Below are 25,079 nucleotides of genomic sequence, written 5' to 3'. Positions count from 1 at the left end.
CAGGCTATCTGAAGCTGTGAGGGGCAACTGCAGCTCCATTGGCAGTGGCCTCTGGGCTCAGGTTCACGAGAAAGATGGGTCCTGTCCCACTCTCTGCCTAGAGTTTCAGGGGTCCTGCCATGGGGAGCAGAGTCTGCATGGCACCCATTTCCAGATAGCACAGAAGTGTACTGTCAAGCCATGGGGCAGGCATCTCCTGTAGTTCTAGGCTACATTGCAGTTTGGAGATAAACAGCAGTGTCTAAGAGAACTGAACAACCTGAGCACCAGAACAGCAGTGTGAGAGGGAAACATCACATTCCTGCCTGCTGAGGCCAGGGTGCTAAGACAGCTCATCACCCAGCCCACACCCCCCCCCCCCGCATCCCTTTCCACAAGAGACCTCAGTGCATTTTACCAGTGGCCCAATGACTCCCCTCTCCCCTGCCACCCTTGTCAGGGCTGGTGCCTCTGCCAGTCATCAGAATATCTGAGCTTTCCCTGGCAAACAAAGGTCAAGCGTAAACCCCACTGTTACCACTGAAGCTGACTCATAACTGCAAATGCTACTTACTGGCCTGGAGGTGAAATGCACAACCTAATATAAAATCTGGTAACATAAATGCACACAATTTGGGAACAACATACACTTCTTGAGACCTCTGCTACCCTGACTCTACAGGAGGCTGTGAGCCTGTTCACAAGCCAAGTATACCACTATCACACCCGATGTTTGAGAAAGCCACCAAAGGCTATCTAAAACCAGGAAATTCATATAGAGTCTTTGCCACTAAAAGCACCCAGAAGCAAAGCCAAATGACCCTATTCAACATACATTACAGTCGCATCCTCAAGGGAAAACAGTCTCGTTCAAACGAAAATTAATTCAAACTGAGAAATGTGTTTTTCCAGATGAGAAAGAACCAGTGTAATAATTCTGGAAGTTTGAAAAAACAGGGTGTTACAATACCCTCAAAGGATCACACTAACTCTCTAGCAATAAATCCTAACTAACATTACTGAAATGCTAAGTAATTCACAATATTGATTTTTAAGGATGCTCAATGAGATTCACGGAAAATGTGAAAAACCAACACAAAGAAACAGAAAATCAATTAAGGATATAAATGAAATCTTTTGAAAATAAAAAATTCACTGAAGGATTTACAAAATACAGATGAAAGCTTCAACAATAAACTAGACCAAGGAGAATAAACAATCTCAGAACATAAAGCCAGGTCTTTTGAAGAAAGAAAAAAGAATGTTAAAGATGAACAAAGCCTTTGAGAAGTAGGAGACTACATTAAAATGTCTGGACCTAGGAATTGTAGGTATTCTTGAGAAAGAAAAGAAAAGAAAGCAAAAACTTTGGAAAACCAACTTCTCTTGTCCAGCAAGAGATCTAGACATCCAGAATAAGAGGCTCAATGAAACCCAGAAAAAAACATTGCAAGAAGGGCCTCACCATGACATAGAGTCATCAGACTGTGTGTGGTCTCAGCAAGAGAAAAGCATTTGGTCACCTACAAAGGAAACTCCATCAGACTAACAGCAGACTTCCTGGCAGATGACTTACAAGTCAGAAGAGACTGGGATTCTATTTTCAAAATAGGCTTAAAGAAAAAAAAAACTGTCAACCTGAAAATTTGTATCCTGCTAGAAAAAGCTTCAGGAATAAAGGAGATATAAAGTCTTTCCTAGAAAAACAATCATTGAGGGAATCTGTCATCACTAGACTGGCTCTACAAAAATGATCAAGGGAGGTCTAAACATGGAAACGAAGTGTCAATACTTGCCATCATAAAAATGTAAGAAAGTAAAAAATCCACAGGTCTTGTAAAATAATTACACCAATGAAACTACAAAGCAATGTGATAACAATTAACATTACTAGAGGAATAAAACCTCACATGTCAATATTTACCTTAAACATAAATGGGTTAAATGCTCTACTTAAAAGATAAAGATTGGCAGGACGAATTTAGAAAACAAGATCCAACTATATGCTGCTTACAATAAACTCACCTTAGTGGTAAAGAAACTTACAGACTGAAGAAAGAGGTGCAAAAAGATACTCCATGCAAATGGAAACCAAAAACAAGTAGGAGTAGCTATACTTAGATCAGATAAAGTCGACTTTAAATCAAAAACAGTAAAAAAAAATACAAAGTTATTATAATGAGAAAGGGATCGATTCAATAGAAAGATATAACAATCCTAAATATATATGTACCCAACACCAGAGGACCCAAACCCAGATTCATAAAACTAATATTACTAGACCTAAGAAAAGATATAAACAGCAATACAATAATAGTAGGGGACTTCCATATTCCACTGACAGGACTAGACAGATCATCAGGACACAAAACCAACAAAGAAACACCAGAATTAAATTGGACTCTAAACTAAATGTATTTGGCAGACATTTGCAGAACATTCTACCCCCAAATAGCAGAATATACATTCTTTTCATCATGCATGAAACATTCTCCAAAATAGGCCATATGGTATGCCACAAAACAAGTCTTAAAATTTTTTTTTTTAAATTGAAATCATATCAAGTATCTTCTTAAACCACAGTGAAATAAAGCTAGAAATCAATCCCAAGGGGGAATTCTTGAAGCTATACAAATACATGGAAATTCAGTAACATGTTCCTGAATGATCTTTGGGTCAACAACAAAATTAACATGAAAATTTTAAAAAATGTTTAAATGAATGAAAAAGGAGATACAACATACCAAACCTCTGGGATACAGCAAAAGCAGTGCTAAGAGGAAAGTTTATACTGCTGTCTAAAAACACACACACACACACACACACACACACACACACAAATTAACAACGTAATGTCACACCCAATGAAACAGAAAAACAAGAACTAAACCCAAAGTTGACAGAAGAAAAGACATAAAAATCAGAGGAAAAGTAAGTGACACTGAGACCAAAAATACAATACAAAAAGATCAATGAAATGAAAAGTTAGTTCTTTGAAAAGAGAAACAAAACAGACAGACTGCTAGCTAGACTAACCAAGAAGAGAGAAGATTCAAATAAACACAATCAGAAATAAAAAAGATATTATAACTGATACTGCAGAAATACAAAAGGTCATCAGAGACTACTATGAGCATCACTACATGCACAAACTAGAAAACCTAGAGAAGTGGGTAAACACCTGGAAACTTATAACCTCCCAAGATTGTACTGAACCAGAAAGAACTGGAAACCCTGAACAGACCAATAATGAGTACTAAGATTAAGTCAGTAAGACGAAAATCTCCCAACAACAACAACAAGAATAACAACAACAACAAGCTCAGGAGAGGACAGATTCAGAGCTGAATACTACCAGACACACAAAGAACTTGTACCAATCCCACTGAAACTGTTCCAAAATAGTAGAGGGAATCTTCTCTTTCTAATTCTACAAGGCCAGTGTCACCTGGATACCAAAGTCAAACAAGGACTCATCAAATAAAGAAAACTACAGATCAATATCTCCTGATGAATATAGATGCAAAATTCCTCAAGAAAATATTAGCAAATTGAATACAACAGCGTTCGAGAAGATAATACACCATGATCAAGTGGGTTTTACTCCAGGCACGCAAAGAAAGTTCAACATATGCAAATCAATAAATGCAATTCACCGCCTAAACAAAATTAAAAACAAAAACCAGATAATAATCTCAATAGATGCAAAAACAGCATCTGGTAAAATTCAACATCTCATGATAAAAACCTGCAACAAACTAGGCACAGAAGGAACATATCTCAAAATAATAAAAGTCACATACAACGAAACTACAGCCAATATCATACGAATGGAGAAAAGTTGAAAGCATTCCTGCTAAAAATGGGAACAAGACAAAAATGCCCACTTACACACTCTGATTCAATATAGTACTAAAAGTCACAGCCAGAAAACAGGCAAGAGAAATAAGTCATCCAAGTTGGAAAAGAGGAAGCCAAGTTATCTCTGTTTGCTGACAATATCATCTTATACCTAGACAACCCTAAAGATTCCACGAAGACTTCTTTGAGAAATGAACTCTAAGTTTCACCATACAAAATCAACTTACAAAAACCAGAAGCAATTTTATACACTAGTAACAATCGAGCTGAGAACCAAATCAAAGTCAGTTTCATTTACCAAAGCTACCAAAAAAAAGTAAAATGCCAGGGAATACATCTAATCAAGGAGGTGAAAGACCTCTATAAGGAAAACTACGAAACACTGATGAAAGAAACTGTAGATGACACAAGTAAGTGGAACAACATCCCATGCTGATGGATCAGAAGAATCAATAATGTTAAAATAACTCATACTCCCCCGCCCAAAGCAATCTACAGATTCAATGTAATTTCTATCAAAATACCAACATCACGTTTCACTGAATTAGAAAAAACAATTCTAAAACTCAAATAAAGAAAAAGAATCTCAACAGATTAAGTAATCCTAAGCAAAAAGAACAAAGCTGGAGGCATCACATTACCCAACTTCAAATTAAACTGCAAGGTTATAGTAGCCAAAGCAGCATGGTACTGGTACAAACACAGACACACAGATCAATGGAACAGAATAGAGAGCCCAGAAATAAAGCCACATATCTTTGCCAACTGATCTTCAACGAAGCTGACAAAAACATTCACTGGGAAAGGAGACCCTATTCAATAAATGGTGCAGGAAAAACTGGATTGCCACATGCAGAAGAATGAAACTGGACCCCTACTTCTCACTATATAAAATATTTAACTCAAGGTCGAAAAACAACAACAACAAAAATTAATGCAAGGTGTATTCAAGATCTTGAAACTTTTATAAAAGTCCTAAAAAAAACCTAGGAAAAACTCTCTGTTCACTGGCCTACACAAAGAATTTATGACTAACATCTCAAAAACAAATCCAACAAAAAACAAAAATAGACAAAAGTGACTTAGTTTAACTGAAAAACTTCTGTACAGCAAAGGAAATAATTGAGAGTGAACAGACAACCTAACAATGGGAGAAAACATCTGTAATCTATGCCACCAACAAAGGACTAATATTCAGAATTTACAAGGAACTCAAACTACTCAATAACAACAATGGCAACAAAAAAAACTCATTTAAACGTGGGCAAAAAACACAGATTTTTAAAATTTATTTTTATATCATAAATTCGTTTTAAAAAAATTTTAAATTTTATTTTAAATATTAGATTCAGGGGGTACATATGCAGGTTTGTTACATGGGTATATTGCGTGATGCTGAGGTTTCGGCTTCTAATGATCCTGTTGCCCAGTAGCAAATACAGTACCCTAGAGGTTGTTTTTCAACCGCTACTCCCCTCTCTCCCTCTTCTCTTTTGGAATCCCCAGTGTCTACTGTTCTCAATTTTGTGTTCGTCTTTACCCAATGTTTAGCTCCTACTTATAAGTGAGAACACACAGTATTTGGTCTTCTGTATCTGTGTTAATTTGCTTAGAATAATGGCCTCCAGCTGCATCCATGTTGCTGTAAAGGATATAATTTTATTCTTTTTGATAGCTGCACAGTATTCCATGGTATATATGTATCACTTTTTTTTTTTTTTGAGACAGAGTTTCACTCTTGTTGCCCAGGCTGGAGTGTAATGGTGTGATCTCAGCTCACCGCAACCTCCACCTCCCGGGTTCAAGCGATTCTCCTGCCTCAGCCTTCCGAGTAGCTGGGATTACAGGCATGCGCCGCCTTGCCTGGCTAATTTTGTATTTTTAGTAGAGACGGGGTTTTACCATGTTGGTCAGGCTGGTCTCGAACTCCCGACCTCAGGTGACCCGCCCGCCTCAGCCTCCCAAAGTGCTGGGATTACAGGCATGAGCCACCATGCCCGGCCATGTATCACATTTTCTTTATCCAGTCCACCAATGATGGGCACCTGGGTTGATTCCATGTCTTTACTATTGTGAATAGTACTGTGACAAACATATGAGTGCAAGTGTCTTTTTGGTAGAATGATCTATTTTCTAGTAATGGGACTGCTGAGCGAATGGTATTTCTATTTTTAGTTCTTTGAGAAATCTCCAAACTGCTTTCTTTCCACAGGGGCTGAACTAATTTGCATTCTCACCAATAACATATTAAACATTCCCTTTTCTCTGCAATCTTGCTAAAATCTGTTAACTTTTTAATAATAGCCATTTCAACTGGTGTGAGATGGTATCTTACTGTGGTTTTGATTTGTATTTCTCTGATTATTAGTGATTTTGTGCATTTTTTCATACGTTTGCTGGCTGTCTGTATGTGTTCTTTGGAGAATTCTGTTCATGTTCTTTGTCCACTTTTTAACGGATTTTTTTTTCTTATTGATTTAAGTTCCTTATAGAGTCCAGATATTAGTCTTTTGTTGTATGCATAGTTTGAAAATATTTTCTCCCATTCTGTAGATTATCTGTTTACTCTAAACAGAAAAATTTCAAACTAACACATATAAATGGTCAACATATGAAAAAAAATTCCACATCACTAATTATCAGATAAATGCAAGTAAAACCACAGTGAAAAAGCATCCATACCAGTCAGCATGGCTATTATTAGAAGGTCAAAAGATAACAGATGTTGGCAAGGATGCAGAAGAAAAGGAATGGTGGGAATGGAGGGAATGGAAATTAGTACAACCTTTATGGAAAACACTATGGAGATTTCTCAAAAAACTAAAAATAGAACTATCACTGGATCTAGTAATTCCACTACTGGGTATATACCCAAAGGAAATGAAATCATTCTATCAAAAAGACACCTGCACTTGTATGTTTATCACAGCACTATTCACAATAGCGAAGATATGGAAACAACCTAAGTGTCCATCAGTGGATGACTGGATAAAGGCAATGTGGCATATATAGATACACACACACACACACACACACCATGGAATACTACTCAGCCATAAAAAAGAACAAAACCATGTTTTTTGCAGCACCATGGATGGAAGCGGAGGCCATTATCTTAGGAAACACTTTAAGTGTCTATAAATGGATGACTGGATAAACACAATGTGGCGCACTCATGTACACACACACATACACAAACACGCACACACCATGGAATACTACTCAGCCATAAAAAAGAATGAAGCCATGTTTTTTGCAGCAACATGGATGGAACTGGAGGCCATTATGTTAGGGGAAATAATTCAGAAATACAAAATCAAATACTGCATGTTATCACTTATAAGTGGGAGCTAAATCATGTATACACATAGAGAGTGAAATAATAGACACTGGAGACTCAGAAGGGTGGGAGGCAGGAGATGGACGATAAATTATTAAATGAGTACAATATACACTATTCAGCTGATGGCTACATTAAAAGCCCTTACTTCACCATTATGCAGTTCATCCATGTAACAAAACTGCCTTTTTTGTCCCTAAATCTATAAAAATATTAATAGAAAGTATAATCAAGTCCTAAAACCTTAATTAAGCTTCTTTACCAACAGAAGTTAATAACAACAATACTATCTCTGACTGTTTCTCCTATAGTAGTAAAATATGGGGCAAGGAGGATTGGTTTTTGAATGATTTCAAAAGTGTGATACAGCTAACACTGTAAACATTACTGAAACTATATCCATCTTATTTTCAGCTACCTAGAAACTAGCTTCTCATCAGATGACCAATGACAGAAAAAGTAAAACAAGTGTTCATTAGGATAGACAGCATTGAAAAAATTCCTAAAACATTGTAAAAATTTATTCTGACTATAGTATGCCTGCTATAAAATACTGCTTTGTCACTGGTTCACAATGATTTTAAATTCTTTTCTAGAAACATTTCCCCCACATTTAACCAGGTTCAATCACAAGCAGAATCAAAGGTAAAAATAAAGGTTAGTGAAAGATTTAAAGCTCATGCGTGTAATACTACAGGTAACAAAGTATTTTAGAAGATTATCCATTCTAGTGTTTCTTTCTATGCTTACCATATATAGCACTATAAGAACAAAAACCCACAGTTACGTCTGAAAATAGCTAAAGCAAAGGCACTAACCTAACAAAACCTCAGATTTCTTAAAGAATATTCATGAGTTTAACTCCCTAAAAGTGGATATGCAGAATTATCTATGTACCAGTATTCTGAACCCACTGTCAAGATTATGCAATTGAAAGCCCCCACACATTGTGGAGTTTAAGATTTGTGAGAAAAGAATTGAGGGACTAAGTCTTAAGAAAATCCTATTTTCTAAAATAAATACTGACTAGACTAGCAATGACTTTACTTACACTCAGACATTCGACTTGCTTTCTTTGCAAAGTCCCACAAAAAAGTCTAGTAAGATTTTGATTGGAAGTACATTAAACTTACAAAGTTGAGGGACACTGCCATCTTTACCAAAGTGAGTCTTCTTATCCACAGCTACAGCATATCTCTCCATTATTCAGGTTAATGTCTTTCAATAAATTTTATATGTTTTTCCAATAAAAGTCATGTTTTGCTAAATTCATTCCTAGAAACCTCAGTTTTTCTATGTGAATTTTACATTTTTTCCCCAATTAATTACATTCTATAACTGCTTGTAGTTGATGCATAGAAATAATATTTGTTGTTTGTTTTTTGGAGACAGGGTCTCGTTCTGCTGCCCAGGCTGGAGTGTGGTGGCACGATCTGGGCTTACTGCAACCTCCACTTCCCAGGTTCAAGCAATTCTCCTGCCTCTGCCTCCAGAGTAGTTGGGATTATGGCTTGTGCCACCATGCCCAGCTAATTTTTCTATTTTTAGTAAAGACTGGGTTTCGCCATCTTACCCAGGCTGGTCTCAAACTCCTGGCCTCAAGTGACCCGCCCGCCTCAGCCTCTCAAAGTGCTAGGATAACAAGCATGAACCACTGTGCTCAGCCTAATTTTTTTAAGTGATTAATCTGATATCCACCAGCATCCTGAACTCTGAGTAGTTCTACCTGGTTGTAGGTTCCCTTAGATTTTTCTATGTAAAAACTCATATTGTTGCGGCAAATAACATGTTTAATCGTTCCTTTCTAATTGTATTCCTATTGTTCTTGTCTATTGCCTATTTTTCTTGGCTAGGGCTCCTAAAATGTAGGTGAAGAGACAGCAAACATTTTTGTCTTGATTTTTTAATGACAATATTTAAAGTTTCACCACTAGGTAGATTTTTGATAAATGCTGCTTATTAGCTTGCTGTAGGTTTTTGATAAATACTGCTTATGAACTTAGAGAAGTTCCTTTCTATTCAACATTTGTTTAGACTATCATGACTAAGTGTTGAAGGTGATGAAAATTTTCTCCACTTGCCAAGCGTTTTCTCCTGTACTTTTCTGAACAAACCTAGAATAGCTTTTACTCTTCTACTATCTAAAAAAGTAGTTTGTAAGGGGTTATCTGCCCCTTAATGATTTACTTGTATGAAAAACTACTGGGGAGTGTAGTAACATTTGGGAGGGTAGACTCTGATCTTCAGTTAATTTTTCTTAGTTACTGATTTTTCCCTTTAAAATGGAAATGCAAAATTTCCTGTTAGTTTTCTTAAAAAGCTAATGCCATATCCATTAAAAATAGAATATGGACTTCAGATAACATTAATACTACAGTTACAAACATCATTTATAAAATACATTAAAAAAAATTTGTGGAACAGTATAGAAGTTCTATTTATAGTTACTTAGACATTTTTAAGATATAGAGTTTAATCTCCCAAAGTACTTAATAAATCCTTTACAGTTATACAGTAGCCTCTTTTTATCTGCAGTTTCACTTTCTGCGGGTTAACTGTCAACTGTGGTACTCTCACATACTCTTGCATTTTGGGTCATTATTAAATAAAATAAGGGATACTTGAACATAAGGATTGTGATACTGCAACAGTCGACCTGATAACCAAGACGGCTTGAAGGCAGTTTGGGTGGAATGGCACAGTATTTCATCACACTATGCAGCACACATGTAATTTAAAACCTATAAATTATTTCTGAAATCTTCCATTTACATCACAATGCCTATGTCATTTACCTCATGTCATCTCATCACATATGCATTTTATCATCTCACACTATTACAAAAAGGGTAAGTACAGTACAGTAAGGTATTTTGAGAAACCACATCCACATAACTTTTACAGGATATTGTCATAACTGTCCTATTTTATTATTAATTGTTGCTGTTAATCTTCCTGTGGCTAATTTATAAGTTAAACTTTTTTTTTTTTGGAGACAGGGTCTTGCTCTGTCACCCAGGCTGGCTGGAGTGCAGTGGGGCATGATCACAGCTCACTGTAGCCTCGACCTCCCTGGCTCAAGTGATCTTCCCACCTCAGTCTCCTGAGTAGCTGGGACTATAGGCATGTGCCACAAAATCAGCTAATTTTGTTTATTCTTTGTAGAGATGAGATATCACTATGTTGCCCAGGATGGTTTCAAGCTCCTGGGCTCAAGCTGCCCTCCCACTGTGGCCTCCGAAAGTGCTGGGATTACAGACATGAGCCAGTGTGCCTGGCCCATAAATTAAACTTTATTATATCTAAGTATAGGAAAAAGCAGTGTACATAAGGTTTGGTACTATTTGCAGGTTCAGGCATCCACTGAGGGTCCTGGAACTTATACTCTGCAGATAAAAAGGGACTACGGTACTAAAAGTATGTACTTGGTAAACCTTCTAATGTCATACATTTCTATATCAACTATCTATCTATTGTCATATGTTTCTGTATGAACTATCTTTCCTAGATCTTGTAGTGACTTCTTTCTGTACAATGATACTATTATGATAGGAGACTTTCCCATTTGATGATATTTAATTGCTTTCAATACTATCTTCAATTGAAAAAGGGCACCATATTTCTCTTAGGGCTATCTACACAATTTTATGGTAATGAAACATCAGGAAAGTAGAAAAATAGAATCTGGCCAGGTGCTGTGGCTCACGCCTGTAATCCCAGCACTGTGGGAGGCCAAGATGGTTGGATCACTTGAGGCCAGGAGTTCGAGACCAGCCTGGCCCACATGTTGAAACCCCATCTCTACTAAAAATACAAAAATTAGTCAAGTGTGGTGGTACACACTTTTGTAACCCCAGCTACTCAGGAGGCTGAGGCACAAGAATTGCTTGAACCCAGGAGGTGGAGGTTGCACTGAGCTGAGAGAATGCCACTGCACTCCAGCCTGGGCAACAGAGCAAGATTCTGTCTCAAAAAGCAAACAAAAAAAGAAAAATAGGAGAATCTATTCCAGAAATAATGTATAGTGTTGTTAGGTATATATTAGAAAGACAAGATTAGATGACGTAGACAAGAAAGAAGACTAAGAAAGGTAAGATTAGATGACATAGACAAATAAATGAAAAGATTTCATTTCAATACATTTATATAGATCTGTTGCACTGTAAAAACTATACATCTATGAAATCTGTCAAAATTCCCAATGTTCAATTTGAACTGATAAAATACTAGAACAGAATCAACAGATTACAAAGACTACAAATAATGAACAAAGACCTGAATTTATACATCCTCAATGGTATTCTTAATCCTCATATACTATTAGGGTCCAGATAAGTCCAATTTTCACTTTGAGTTTCTTTTATTGACTTAAAGTCATTAGGACATCAACCAATACAAATAGTTATAACTATGCAGGATGAAGTCTAAAATGCTTAACACTGTCTAAAAGGTCTGGCATGATCTAATCTAATCCCTAGCTACCTCTTTAGACTCAGCTGGTACCATTTTTCTTTGTGCCCAGATCCAGCTGCAAGAGCCTTCTTTCATTTCCTTGACACACCATTTTCTGCCTCGTAACCCCTTATACCTAGAAAAGTCCCTTATTCTTTTCAACATGTAGAGCTATGGTCTGAATGCGTCTGTCTCCTCCCCCAGAATTAATGTTAAAATCCTAACCCCCAAGGATAGGGAATTAGGAGATGATTAGATCACAAGGGCAGAGTCCTCAGGAATGGAATTTATGCCTTTATAAAAGAGGCTCCCAGAGAGACACCTCATCCCTTCCACTATAGCTAGAAGGCTCCATCTGTAAACCAGAAAGTATGCTGTGTCCTCACCAGACACAGAACCTGTGAGTACCTAGTCATCTTGGACTTCCCAGCCTCCAGTGACAAATAAATTTGCTGTTTTTAAGCCACTTACAGGTACTTTGTTATAGCAGCCTGAAGAGGCTAAGACACATAGTTAACAACTATAATCTTTCACATATCTGCCTAAATGTCACTGCTTCAAGGGAATCCTTCCATAACCCTCTCCCCACTTTCCCAGAAAGTTTGGAAGAAAAACAAGGTGGAAATCTCAGTTTCCTCATTACTAAGCCTCTTTATTAAGCTTAATTTATTACTAAATTTATTAAGTTAATTATTGTTAACATAATAAGGCTAAGTTAATTATTAACTTTATTAAGTTTAATAACAAAATCACTAATATTTGAGTTTTACTCTTGAGCCATGTGCATACTTCTAAGCACATTCATGTATTTTCATTTACCCAATGAAGTAGGTACTATTATCTTAATTTCAGATGGAGTACATATGCACACAGAAATTAACTTGCCCAAGGTTACAAAGTGTCAAAGCTGTGATTAAGAAAATGTGATACTGGCATAGACAGAAGTAAAAAGACCACTGAAAACAGTGCAAAGAAGAGCCAGACTCACATATATATGAAGACATATGTCAAAAGCATCATTACAAACTAACAGGCAAAGATGGACTATTCTATAAAAGGTACTGGCACAACAGATCATGCATAAAGGAAAAAATCAATTACAGCTCTATCTTATACATGCAGTCAGTTCTTTTCTAATGCTTGTAAAACCACAATGAGATATCACCTCACACGTGTTAGGATGGCTATTATTGAAAAAAACAAAAGGTAACTGTTGGTGAGGATGTGGAGAAATTGGAACTCTTGTAGACTATATAATATGGTGCACTGGCTATGGAAAATGGTATGAAGGTTCCTCAAAAAATTAAAAATAGAATGACCATATGATCCAGCAATCCTACTTTTGGGTACATATCCAAAAGGATTAAAATCAGGGTCCTGCAGATATATGCACTATCATGTTTACTGCAGCATTATTCACAATAGCCAAGATGTGGAAACAACCTTAATGTCTTTTGATGGATGAAAGAATAAAGAAAAATGGAGTACTATTCAGCCTGAAAAAAGAAAATCCTGCCATATGCAGCAACACGGATGAACCTGAAGGTCACTATGCTAAATGAAGTAAATGAGTCACAGAAAGACAAATACTGCATGATTCCACTTATGAGGTATCTAAAACATCATAGTCATAGAAACAAAGAGTAACATGGTGACTGCCAGGGGCTGGGGAAAGGAAGAAATAAGGAGGTGATGATATTCAGTGTGTATAAAGTTTCAGTTATGCAAAATGAGTAAGTCTATTGTACAATATTGTGCCTATAGTTAACAATACTATATTGTACAGAAAAAAATTGAGAGGGCAAAGCTCATGTTAAGTATTCTTACTACAATGAAAAAAGTTGATATAGACAGTTCAACTTATGGTGTGACTTAAGATTTTTGGACTTTATAATGGTGTGAAAGTGATAAGCATTCAGCAGAAACCATATTTCTAATATCCATACGATGATTCTGCTTTTCATTTTCAGTACAGTAGTCAATGCTTTATTATAAAACAGATTTTGTGGTAGCTGGTTTTGCCCAACTGTAGATTAATGTAAGTGTTCTAAGCACGTTTAAGGTAGGCTAGTCTAACCTATATTATATGGTACGTTAGGTATATTAAATGGATTTTTTACTTACAATATTTTCAACTTCTAATGAGTTTAGCAGGCTGTAACTCCATCATTAAGTTGAGGACCATCTGTATACAGTCATGCACTGCATAATGACTTTCTTGTCAATGACAAACTACATATATGATGGTGGTCCCATACACCATAATGTACCTAAAAAAGCCCTTTTGCTTAATGATGTAGCCATTGTGATGTTGTAGCATAACTCATTACTCACATGTTTATGGTGATGCTGGTGTAAACAGGCCTACTGTGCTGCCAATCTTACAACAGTATAGCACATATAATTAGATACAGCATATAATAACTTCACAATAATAAACAACTGTTATGAGTTTATGTATTTACTATACTTTTAATCGTTATTTTAGAGTGTACTCCTTCTACTTATATAAAAAAAAAAAGTTAGCTGTAAAACAGCCTCAGGCAGGTCCTTCAGGAAGTATTCCAGATGAAGGCATTGATATCACAGGAGATGACAGCTCCATGAATATTACTGCCCATGAAGACCTTCCAATGGGACAAGATATGGAGGCAGAAGACAGTGATACTGATCACCCTGACTGTGCAGGCCTAGGTTAATGTGCGTTTCTTAGTTTTCAGCCAAAAAACGTTTTAATTAGAAAAAATTTAAAAATAGAAAAAAGCTTACAGAATAAGGATATGAAGAAACTATTTTTGTACAGCTGTATAATGTGTTGGTGTTTTAAACTGTTATAACAAACGAGTCAAAAACATTTAAAACATTTTTAAGGTTTATAACGTAAAAATGTTACAGTAACCTAAGGTTAATTTTATTATTGAAGAAAATATTTTTAAATTAACTTAGTGTAGCCTAAGTGTATGGTGTTTATAAAGATTACAGCAGTGTACATTAGTGCACTAGGCCAAGCTTGTCCAACCCGAGGCACGCAGGTGGCCCAGGACACCTTTGAATGCAGCCCAATACAAATTCGTAAACTTTCTTAAGACATTATGAGATTTTTTTGTGATTTTTTTTTTCACTCATCATCTATTTTTAGCGTTAGTGTATTTTACGTGTGGTCCGGGACAATAATTCTTCTTCTGATTTGGCCCAGGGAAGCCAAAAGATGGGACAACCCTGCCCTAGGCCTTCACATTCACTCTCCACTAACTCACTGACTCACCCAGAGCAACATCCAGTCCTGCAAGCTCCATTCATGGTAAGTGTTCTAAATAGGTGTACTATTTAAAAAAATCTTTTATATGCCATTTTTACTGTTCTTTTCCTATATTTAGAAACACAAATACTTAACATTATATTAAAACTGCCTACACTATTCAGTACGGTAACATGCTGTACAGGTTTGCATGCTTCCCTAATCCCATCCCCTTCCTTCTCTTGCTGAGGCACTGTCAGTGACATGTTTTAAAGAAGATAATAAAAACGGTAGCACAGCTTTACATGTGCTAAATGGTTAGGAAATATATAAATACCATAATAAACGACATTTTATCTTAAAAAAGATTGTCTGCTTGTGGAAGTGGGATTCAGAAGAGTTGCAGCTTGTGAGTTATTGTCAAGTGGTGCAAGGAAGGTTACCCAAAATCTGCCAGAAAGTTTTAACAGCAAGAGTAAATGTCTTTTGTTTAATACAGAAGTTATGTATAGATACATCTTCACATATAGGCACACAGAATGAAGTATAGTCAAATAGACTAAGAATAATGTTGAGGCTAGCAAAAGTGATAGTGTTCAGTGACAGTCAACAATGGAAATTTTATGCATAAAAATAAGAAAACTAATTATAAACACATTTTAAAATTGGGACAAAATATACACAGCAAAATGCATAAAAGGTACAGTTTTTATTCACTACTTTTTATTTCTGAAAAAATTCATAACTTTATATGATCTTTTGTATTTATTTTTTATAGTTGTACTTTTTCTAAACAGGTGAACTTGCATTAGATTTTAATTAAAAATTTACCTAAGTCTTGAAGAATTTTCTTTGGAAAAGCACAACTCATTTGCGATCATTTCTAAATTTATCAAAATGTGATTCTGATATATGGTAGTGTATTCATTCCTGAGAAAATACTTCCTTTTGGTAACTAGAGCAACCAGTGAATAAGCCAGAAAAATAATGAGTGATATCTCATATATGATTTTATATGAGTGATATCTCATATAAAAGGAAAAGCACATAAAGGACAGATTATTACCCTTTATATCTTGGAAGATAATATAAGCAAAACAAACAATTCCAAAACTGACATATTTACTGATTTGAAGCTGATCAAATTTTGGTACCAAATATTATATTAACTACAGACCTGCAACCATCTAAAATTCATCTAAATACTAATGTACAAACCATCTTGAGTAGCCCAGAGTAGTAATTAAATTGTTTTGTGATGAACAGGCTAAATTTCTTATACAAAGGAGTCAATGCTTTATAAATGAAACCAAAGGTGAAATATTTCTGAACACTAAGACATTTGACTGTGTTCCTGTAAAGAAGTTATGAAGTAAAGGTACCAATGTATAATCTAAAAGATCTACGGCTTAATTACTATAATCTTCCTGTTTCAGAGTATTACAAGGAATTTTATGAGGGTGCCCCATACCTGGTCATTACACATGATTCTTACATACATCAATCTGAAATTATTTTTATCATAATGTTAATATTATCTGAGTTCAAAGTTACTAAAGAAAATGATATAGAGATTGAAGACCTAGTTTTCAATCTCTCAAGTCCTTCAAAGATGACCTGTAATCTTCCACCATGTCCACAGCACACCCTTCTATATCCTCAATAATTATTTCAAACCTTTGCCAGTCTTACCTAGTCTCTAACCCATTAGGTTGAACAACCTTGTTACCTATCTTACAAAGCAGTTAGAAGCCTGTCCAACTCTACTGCATTACACCTGAATCTTACCTGATTCCCTTACATATCAGTAGAGGCAGTAATCTTCCTCAAATCCCAGGCCAATAATTTTTGCTCCTATGCTGTGGATCTAATTTCCTTCTGCTTCCTTGGAGACCTTTTCCTACTCAGCATTTCAACGGAGATTAAGTCTTTTTCTCCTCTCCCACCATACCACCTCTCAACTCTCGTATTTTCTCATCTATTCTCATTTTATGACTTGTCCTTAGAGTCAAGCTTCTCAAGTTTCTATTTCCTCAACTTTCACTTACAGGTCTTCCTAGTCTAATGGGCCCTCACAAATCACCAATGACCACCTTAACAAATCCAGTGGATTCATAATTTTATATATCTATTAATCCCTCTAAAAATTAACCTCTGTAATTCTGTTTTTTTGGGGGGGTGATACTCCTCCCAATTTTTTTACAACCTTCTCTTTTGCTTAAATGTATTACATAGCGCTGCTCTTTGATTTCTTCTTTCACTGTTTTATATTCTCCTATAATTCATACCAATAATTCCAAAATCTGCATCTCAGAGCTAGTCCTCAAGTTCTTGAATCATATTTCCAATTCGTATTAGTCCATGTCAACTTAGACTTTCCAGACATCTCAACCTTGAGTCAATCCTCTCTCTCTACATTTACCCATTCTCTACTATTACTTTAATAAGTGACTTCATCAGTAATTTAATTTCCCAAGCCACAAACCAGAGTATTAACCTATATTCCCCGCTCCGTAACATCCAGTAACCAAGCACCTCCAGAATATTTCTAAGAGTCTGCCCCTCGCCTCTTCATCCTCAGAAAAGTACTTTAGTTCTGCAGCTCCCTTTCCATACTATTTTTAGTGGCATAGATTACTACGATAGCTGCTTGACTTGTCCAACTACTTTAAGTTCTGCTTGCTTCCAAGCTGTCCTCCACTCTGCTGCCAAACATTTTAAAACCACAAACATGATCATCTCACTTCTGTTTAAAATCTTACTATCTGCATAATATAAATGTAATGTTTATATAAGGTTTTTGTACAAAGTGTTTTTACATTAGTTGACGGTAGAGCAACCTTTTTCTTCCCTCCCTCCCCTCCTTCCTTTGAGACAGGGTAGAGCAACCTTTTATTTATCTTCATTTATTTATCTGTTTGTTTGTTTGAGATGGTCTTACTCTTGCGCAGGCTGGAATGCAGTGTTGTGATCATAGCTCACTGTAACCTCAAACACCTGAGCTCAAGTGATTCTCCTGCCTCAGCGTTCCAAGTAGCTGGGACGACAGACAGCACCAACACACCTGGTTAATTTTTAAAATTTTTTTGAAGAGACAGGTCTAATTTGAGGAAACCAGAGAGGTAGTAAATGCACAGTTTTTTTTGTTGCTGATTTGTACATGTTTATGCTGACAATTTTCAGATAAATGTTCCTGCTTAATTGCCTAATATTAAAATAAATATAACCTTGTTTATTTTTTGAAATCCTATGTTCCCCAGGCTGGTTTTGAACTGCTCGCCTCAAGTGATCCTCCTGCCAGGGCCTCTCAAGTGTTGGGATTACAGGTGTGAACCACTATGCCCAGCCTCCTTTTTAACAGAAGGAAAAGTCAAAACTCAGAGAGGTTATATAACTTATCAAGGTCATGTAACACTACTCGGTGGGTACACAAAGTCCTGCACTCTAGTTTTCAGACTCTAAGTTCAAGTGTTCTTTTCATTACACCAAACTTTAAATTCCATTTATTTAACAAAGACCTAGAAATGTAACAGATGCCTAGTAAAATCATATACCACACTCCCTCTTTATGAAACAATAAGTTCACTTTTAAAAGTGAGACAGCAGAGGATATGATAACATTATCACCAAGCTATAAATAGAACTGGAAGTCTTATTTAGAAGATAAATTCCAACAATTTCTAACAATCCATTTTACTTATTGAGAAAATGAGTATTTTCAAAGTGGTTATCTTTAGGGTTAGAGCTTTGCCTATCAGAAACTTAGTAGAAAAAGAGCCCGAATGTTCACACGCATGCCTATACGAGATTCATGTTTTCACATCAATTAAGATCACACACACACAAAAACACTACTGTTCTCTGAAGAAGTTTCCTAGAAATGTAGCAAACACTAAACTGTGGATGAATTTGTCATACCAATCTCAATTTGTTTTCATGATGATTTTTGTTTATATATATTCTTATCTCCTGAAATCAGACTTGAGTAGATGTAAATTCTAAATTTACCATAGAAAAAGCACCACACCAAACTTCTATTTTTGACACTACTTGCTGTGAAGTCTTAGAAAAGTTACTCAGCAATAAAACCCTTCGACTGTCCATCTTAAAAATGGGAATTCATTCATTCGAAAAATAATTCATATGAATAAAGTGGTTGGCAAAACAGCCAAGGTCCCTTTGTTCAAGAGTCCAGTGGAGGAGAGAGGAAAAGTAAGCAATCAAGGTACATAATAAAATATTGTTAAGTGCTGTGAAGGAAAAGTACAGGGAGCTATGAAAGCATATAATGAGGGCCCTATTTAGAATAAATGAAAATCTCTCTGAAAAAATAATGTTTTAGCCTCTGAATAAGAGTTACTCCAAGAAAAGTAGTAAGAAAAAGTATCTAAACTGAATGAAGATGACATGCTAAGGCCAGAAGGACTTTGGGCATTTTGAGTGTTGAAGGAATGACTAAATAAAGTTGGAGTTTATGACAAGGTGGGGGAGAAATGGAAGATGAGACTAAAGAGTTAGACTGAGACCGAACTAAAGAGTGCCTTTAATGCAATGACAAGGATTTCATCTCAAGTAATCTGAAAACCACTGAAAGATTTTTAACTGTAAAGAGATATGATTTAATTTACATTTCATGAAGACCACTGGGACTACCTCACAAGATTACTGGAGCAATCAAATACATGTGAAATACTAAGTCAAAAACTTACATAAAGTTATAGTAACATGAATACTTCAAAATGATCTAAATTGTATGGTGCTAAATATTCTGAAGGCATTATGATAAATAATTTGTATTATGGTGTGGACAGAATAATTTTCAATGGCTCTGGAGAAACTGGGGGCTTCAGAGTCAATTTTAAGACACTGTTCAAATGCAGTAAAGCTACTATATGAATGTAAAAGATTTTGGAGTTGGCAGGGAGAAAGAGAATATCAAAAGTTGTTTGGTGCTTTTACACTAGAAGCAAATTTAAGAAAGATATACAAGGACCAACAAATGATTAAGAAATAGCTCCAGATACAACAGAGTATAAAAGGAATATGTGGAAATTCCAACAGCAGGATTTAGGAAACCAGAGAGGTAGTAAAGCAGTTTTTTTGTTGTTGTTGATTTGTACATGTTTATGCTGACAATTTTCAGATAAATGTTCCTGCTTAATTGCCTAATATTAAAATAAATATAACCTTGTTTATTTTTTGAAATCCTATCTGCCTCTCCACAGAGCAGGCATAGGCAGTCCTTTTATAAGTAAAAAAAATACACAAAAATCTCAGCCTAATCCAATGTAGCATACTTAATCTCAGAAAAATATTTATAATCATCTTGTGCAGAATGGCATAAACAATTCTGGATACTAATTCACTCCTATGACTAATTCTCTTATTTAACAAAATGCTTAAATTATATTTGAGTAGTGATAGCATAAAACAATTTTCAACACTAAGGAGATACTGGCAGCATCTAGTATTTTAAATTACTATAAATCAGGTATTTCACTGACTTTTTTTTTTAAGTACCACAAACTAAGACTCAGAATTTCATGGTTTCAGTAAAACTTAAACAAATAAAACTATGAAATTCGCTCAAATAAACCAATGGAATAGTTTACCATCTCTTTATAGCTTAATGTTTAGATTCCATGCATTTCTAACCTATTTTCTGCTCCGCACATTAAATCCATCACCTAGCAATAAATAACTTTTATGATCTCTTTTTAGATCTAAACTAAGACAAATAAGAAACTCAAGAAGTAGGCCAAGTAAGATTGTTTTTAAACTATTCATCCAGAATACACATACATGATCATTAATATCTTAAATGTGTATGTCTCTCCATACTAAAGATATCTTGTAACTATATGTGACATATAAGCGTGATAAGCATATATGAAGCAAGAAAGAAATGATAATTAGTAATGCTTGACTCTACATAAATTCTCTCAGCTCTGTGTAACTTTTCTACACTGGGAGAATTAGGTTTGGTATTAACAATACAAAAATAAACAGAAAAAACTAAGAAAAATTGGGACTTCCTCAAAACAAAAAGCTTTTACAATCAACTTTGCTTTTTAAAAGTATTTTGTATCATATGCAGGCATACATTAAACTTCGAATAACAACGAGCATCTATATACATACCATCAAAAGAAGCACCTAAAGAAAATTATCATAAATATTAATATAGCCCCTTGTGGGCCCCTCTCTTGGAATACCCTTACTCTGATTTAGCATTTATCATTCCATGAATATTTTTATACTTTTCTTACATAACTGCATTTCCACAAAGATTCATAAATAATTATTCATAAATAATTTTGAATGTTTTAAAGCATTATTTAAAGGGTATGATGTGACTATTTTTTCATTTGAAGGATTAATGTGAGTTTAGCCTCCTTTCAGGATGCCAGGTCATTTTCATATGCTGAGGGTGTTGTCTTACATTTTCCAGGTACTGTAAATGTGTTTTTGATAATTAGCACACTTATCTATGTTCTTAAGACAGCGCATTGTTTGTGCTTTTGGGGCATGAGATTAGGAGTGGAAGAGAGATCCATGGGTTAAATGACACAAAGCATTCCCTGTGCAAATACTACTATACCAGATACCTCTAAGAAATAAAGAGATGGGGTAGATTTCGAATGAGAGAAGGTAAGAAGACAAGCTGCAAAAAGATGTGTGTGTCATTTATATGAAGTAATGAAATACAAACACATATTTAAGAATATTTACAAAACAACATTTCAACATAGTATAAACTAATAAAAGAGGGCCAAAACAAACTTGAACAGTTGTTGGAGGACACAGTTCCAGATTTTAAAACTGTCTATACAGTTATAATGTGGTACCGGTATAAAGATACACATATATGTCAATCAAATATAGAATCTAGAAATAAACCCTCACTTTTACAGTCAACTGATTTTCAAGTAGGGTACCAAGATAACTGCACAGGGAAAAGAATGATCTTTTTGACAAATAGTTTTGGGACAACTGGATAACCACATGCAAAAGAATGAAATTGAACTCCTCCCCCGACCATATACATAACAAATTAACTCGGTTGAATTACAGACTTAAATGTAAGAGCTAAAACTATAAAACTTGGAAAAGAAAATATAAGAGAAAATCCTCATGACCTTGAGTTAAGCCAAGCCTTCTTAGGCATGATACCAAAAGCAAAAGTGACAAAGGAAAAAACAGGCAAATTGAATTTCATTAAAATAAAAACTTCTATGCTTCAATGGACACTACCAAGAAAGTAAAAAGAAAATCCACAGAATGGGAGAAAAATTTGTAAATTAACTATTTGATAAGGAACCTGTATCTAGAGAACTTTTACAATGCAATAATAAAAAGACAAAATTACCAAATTTTTTAAATGGGCAAAGAATCTGGACAGATATCCAAAAGACATATGAATGGCCAATAAGCAGATGAAAAGATACTCAACATCATTACCTGTCAGGAAAACGCAAATCAAAACTACAATGAGATACCACTTCACATCCACTAAGATGGCTATATATATAAAAAAAAGAACATAAGTGCTGACAAGGAGGTGAAAAAACTGGAACCCTCATACACTGCTGGTGGCAATGTAAAATTATGGCTACTTAGAAAAACATTCTAGCAGTTCCTTAAAAAGTTAAACAGGGACCTAGCAATTCCACTTACAGATATATACACAAGAAATGAAAACTTGCAATGGATGTACATAGCAGGATTATTCAAAATAGGAAATTCAAAATTGGAAAATTTAAATGTCTATCAATTGATAAATGGATATATCAAATGTGTTATATCTATACAATGGAATATGGTCACATACCACATAACAACATTTAGGTCAATAACAGACACATTATGTCTGACTAGACACAGTGGCTCATGCCTATAATCCCAACACTTTGGAAGACGAAGGTGGGAGGAGTGCTTGAGGCCAGGAGTTCAAGACCAGCCCGGGCAACACAGCAACATCCTCATTTCTACAAAAAAAATAAAAATAAAAAAATAGACACAGTGGTGCTCGCCTGTAGTCCTAGCTGATTGGGAGGATGAGGCAGTGGAATTGCTTGAGCCCAGGAGGTCAAGGGTAATGTGAGCCAATATCGGGCTACTGCATTTCAGTCTGGGTGACAGAGCCAGACCCTGTCTCTAAAAACAAAAAAGATCATAATATTGTATTTTTACTCTACCTTTTCTATGTTTAGATATATATGTATATAAACACACATATATATACACACACACATACATATATACTTACCATTGTATTAGAATTGACTACTGTATGCACTACAGTAACATGTTGTACAGGTTTTTTTGCCTAGGAGCAACAGGCAATACATTCTAGGTATGTAGTAGGCAATACCATCTAGATTTGTGTAAGTACCCTCTTAAGATGTTCACACAACGACAAAACTGCCTAAACATACATTTCTCAGAAGTTATCCTTATCATTAAGTGACTCATGACTGTATCATTCAGCAGTAAAAATACTGATATATGTTATAACATGCATGAACCTAGAAAACATGTATGCTAAGTAAAAGAAGCAAGATGTAAAAATCGCACATACTATATGATTCCATTTATATAAAATATCCAGAATAGGCAAATATATAAAGACAGAAAATAGATTAGTAGCTGCCCAGAACAGAAGAGTTTGGGAGAGAAATAGGAGGTGACTATTAATGGGTATGAGGTTCCTTTTTGGATTCCAAAATTGATTATGGTCATGGCTGCACAACTCTTTTGAGTATACTAAAACCCAGTGAACTGTCCACTTTAAGTGGGCAAATTGTAAGGTATGTGAATAGCATCACAATAAAGCTGTTTTATATACACATACATATTTTAAAAGCAAAGAATGGAGGGGCCACAAATTTGGATGAGATTAGAGGTGGTTTTAGAGACTGACTTTGAACTAGGTTTTGAAATGAAAGTCAGCAATTTTTAAGAAGTATCTGAAACAACAGAAATGGGGTATAAACGCCTCAAAGCAAGAAAAAGCAAATAATTTGCAGGAAATGGGAGACACTATCTGTATCAAAACAGAGATATATTAATTAGAAATGAGACCGCTGAGACTACAAGGCTAAACCAAGAAGACTCACAAAATTCTAGAGGCTCTTGATATTAATAACAAATGAAAATGTGTTTAACAAGTATTACAAAGCTGTCATTTCTTGATTTTAATACTTTCAAGTATTTGTCTTTCAAAAAGTTACTTCCATAATCTGGGTATGGCTCTATCACACATAGGCAGGCAATACAGTTAGAATTTAAAATGCAAGCTTTAAGTTAGACCTCCTGCTCTACCACTGACTAAGTGTTATGACCATATACATTTAATTATCTCAGTTTCTGTACTGATAAAATGAGAATACTACCATGTATTTCATATATGTAATATATTTGGGATAAATATATTACATAAGGAACCTGTATCTAGAGAACTTTTAAAATGCTCTTAACATAGTAAATGAGTAATAAGTTTTTGTAAACCATAGCCACAACTATGTATTACATATAAATACTTAGCTACACCTCTCCTGAGAATTAAAAAGTTCTTCAGCTTGAAATCCGTTCAAATGTACGAATATAAATGTCCCATCTTTTTATCAAAGGCAAATCTCTTGACTAAACTGTTAAACTTTTTCAAGCTGTAAAAACATATGGGTAAATAACAGAAATCAATCCAGATTACCAGGTGTTTTCTACCTGGAGCAAGGAACTTGATGCTCTTTTCAGTTAAGTAACTTTCTCTAAATGTTCTCAGGTCTTGATTTAACTTACTCTAAACTTAGAATACCCTGGCCTCAGAGCCACCCTTGAACTTCTTTGTGAGACCTTTGACTTCTTTCACAAAGGAAGTCCTTTCTACTGCTACTTCCGCTAAATGATTTTCTCTTATGGTGGGGAATTACCACGCTAATATCTGGGTCTTCTCAAAACTAAAGGGAGAATGGAAGGGACAGTTAGCATTCTTAGTTCTCCTTTCCTTGGAGGAAAAAAAGGCGTCATTACTCTTTTCTTTTTAGAGAGCTATAAGGAAACCATGTAGAATCCTAGTGATGGAAGCAGTAAAGGCAGTCCAGGCATAATCAAATGCAGGTTAACCCTACAGGGGTTTTCTGTTTTATATTATAATTGGAACTTATTTCCTTCTTTGTAAGGAGCCATTTTTGACCCTTCCCTCAAATA

General features: G+C 35.3%; 2 protein-coding genes across 9 annotated transcripts in view; one reads left to right on the top strand and one right to left on the bottom strand.

The window, feature by feature from the left end:
* The window catches only part of USP15 (ubiquitin specific peptidase 15), a 144,391-nt gene that overhangs the window by 112,267 nt on the left and 7,045 nt on the right, over positions 1–25,079 (bottom strand). Inside the window, exon 1 of one of the 6 annotated variants that reach the window (XM_054527328.2) lies at positions 13,757–14,047. The exons of the other annotated variants lie outside the window; for them this stretch is intronic. The gene's annotated coding sequence lies outside the window, so the exon portion shown is untranslated. Of the gene's footprint in view, positions 1–13,756; positions 14,048–25,079 lie in introns of those variants that run through there. 6 annotated transcript variants of the gene reach the window in all.
* The window catches only part of TAFA2 (TAFA chemokine like family member 2), a 585,401-nt gene continuing 573,596 nt past the window's right edge, over positions 13,275–25,079 (top strand). For all 3 annotated transcript variants that reach the window (XR_010135621.1, XR_010135623.1, XR_010135622.1), the window contains exons 1-2: positions 13,275–13,365; positions 14,829–14,933. The gene's annotated coding sequence lies outside the window, so the exon portion shown is untranslated. The remainder of the gene's footprint in view (positions 13,366–14,828; positions 14,934–25,079) is intronic.

This window comes from Pongo abelii, chromosome 10 (genome assembly GCF_028885655.2).
Source record: "Pongo abelii isolate AG06213 chromosome 10, NHGRI_mPonAbe1-v2.0_pri, whole genome shotgun sequence".
NCBI classification, from domain to species: domain Eukaryota; kingdom Metazoa; phylum Chordata; class Mammalia; order Primates; family Hominidae; genus Pongo; species Pongo abelii.
Note: the sequence above shows the minus strand (reverse complement) of the source record. Positions and strands in the feature narration are given on the sequence as shown.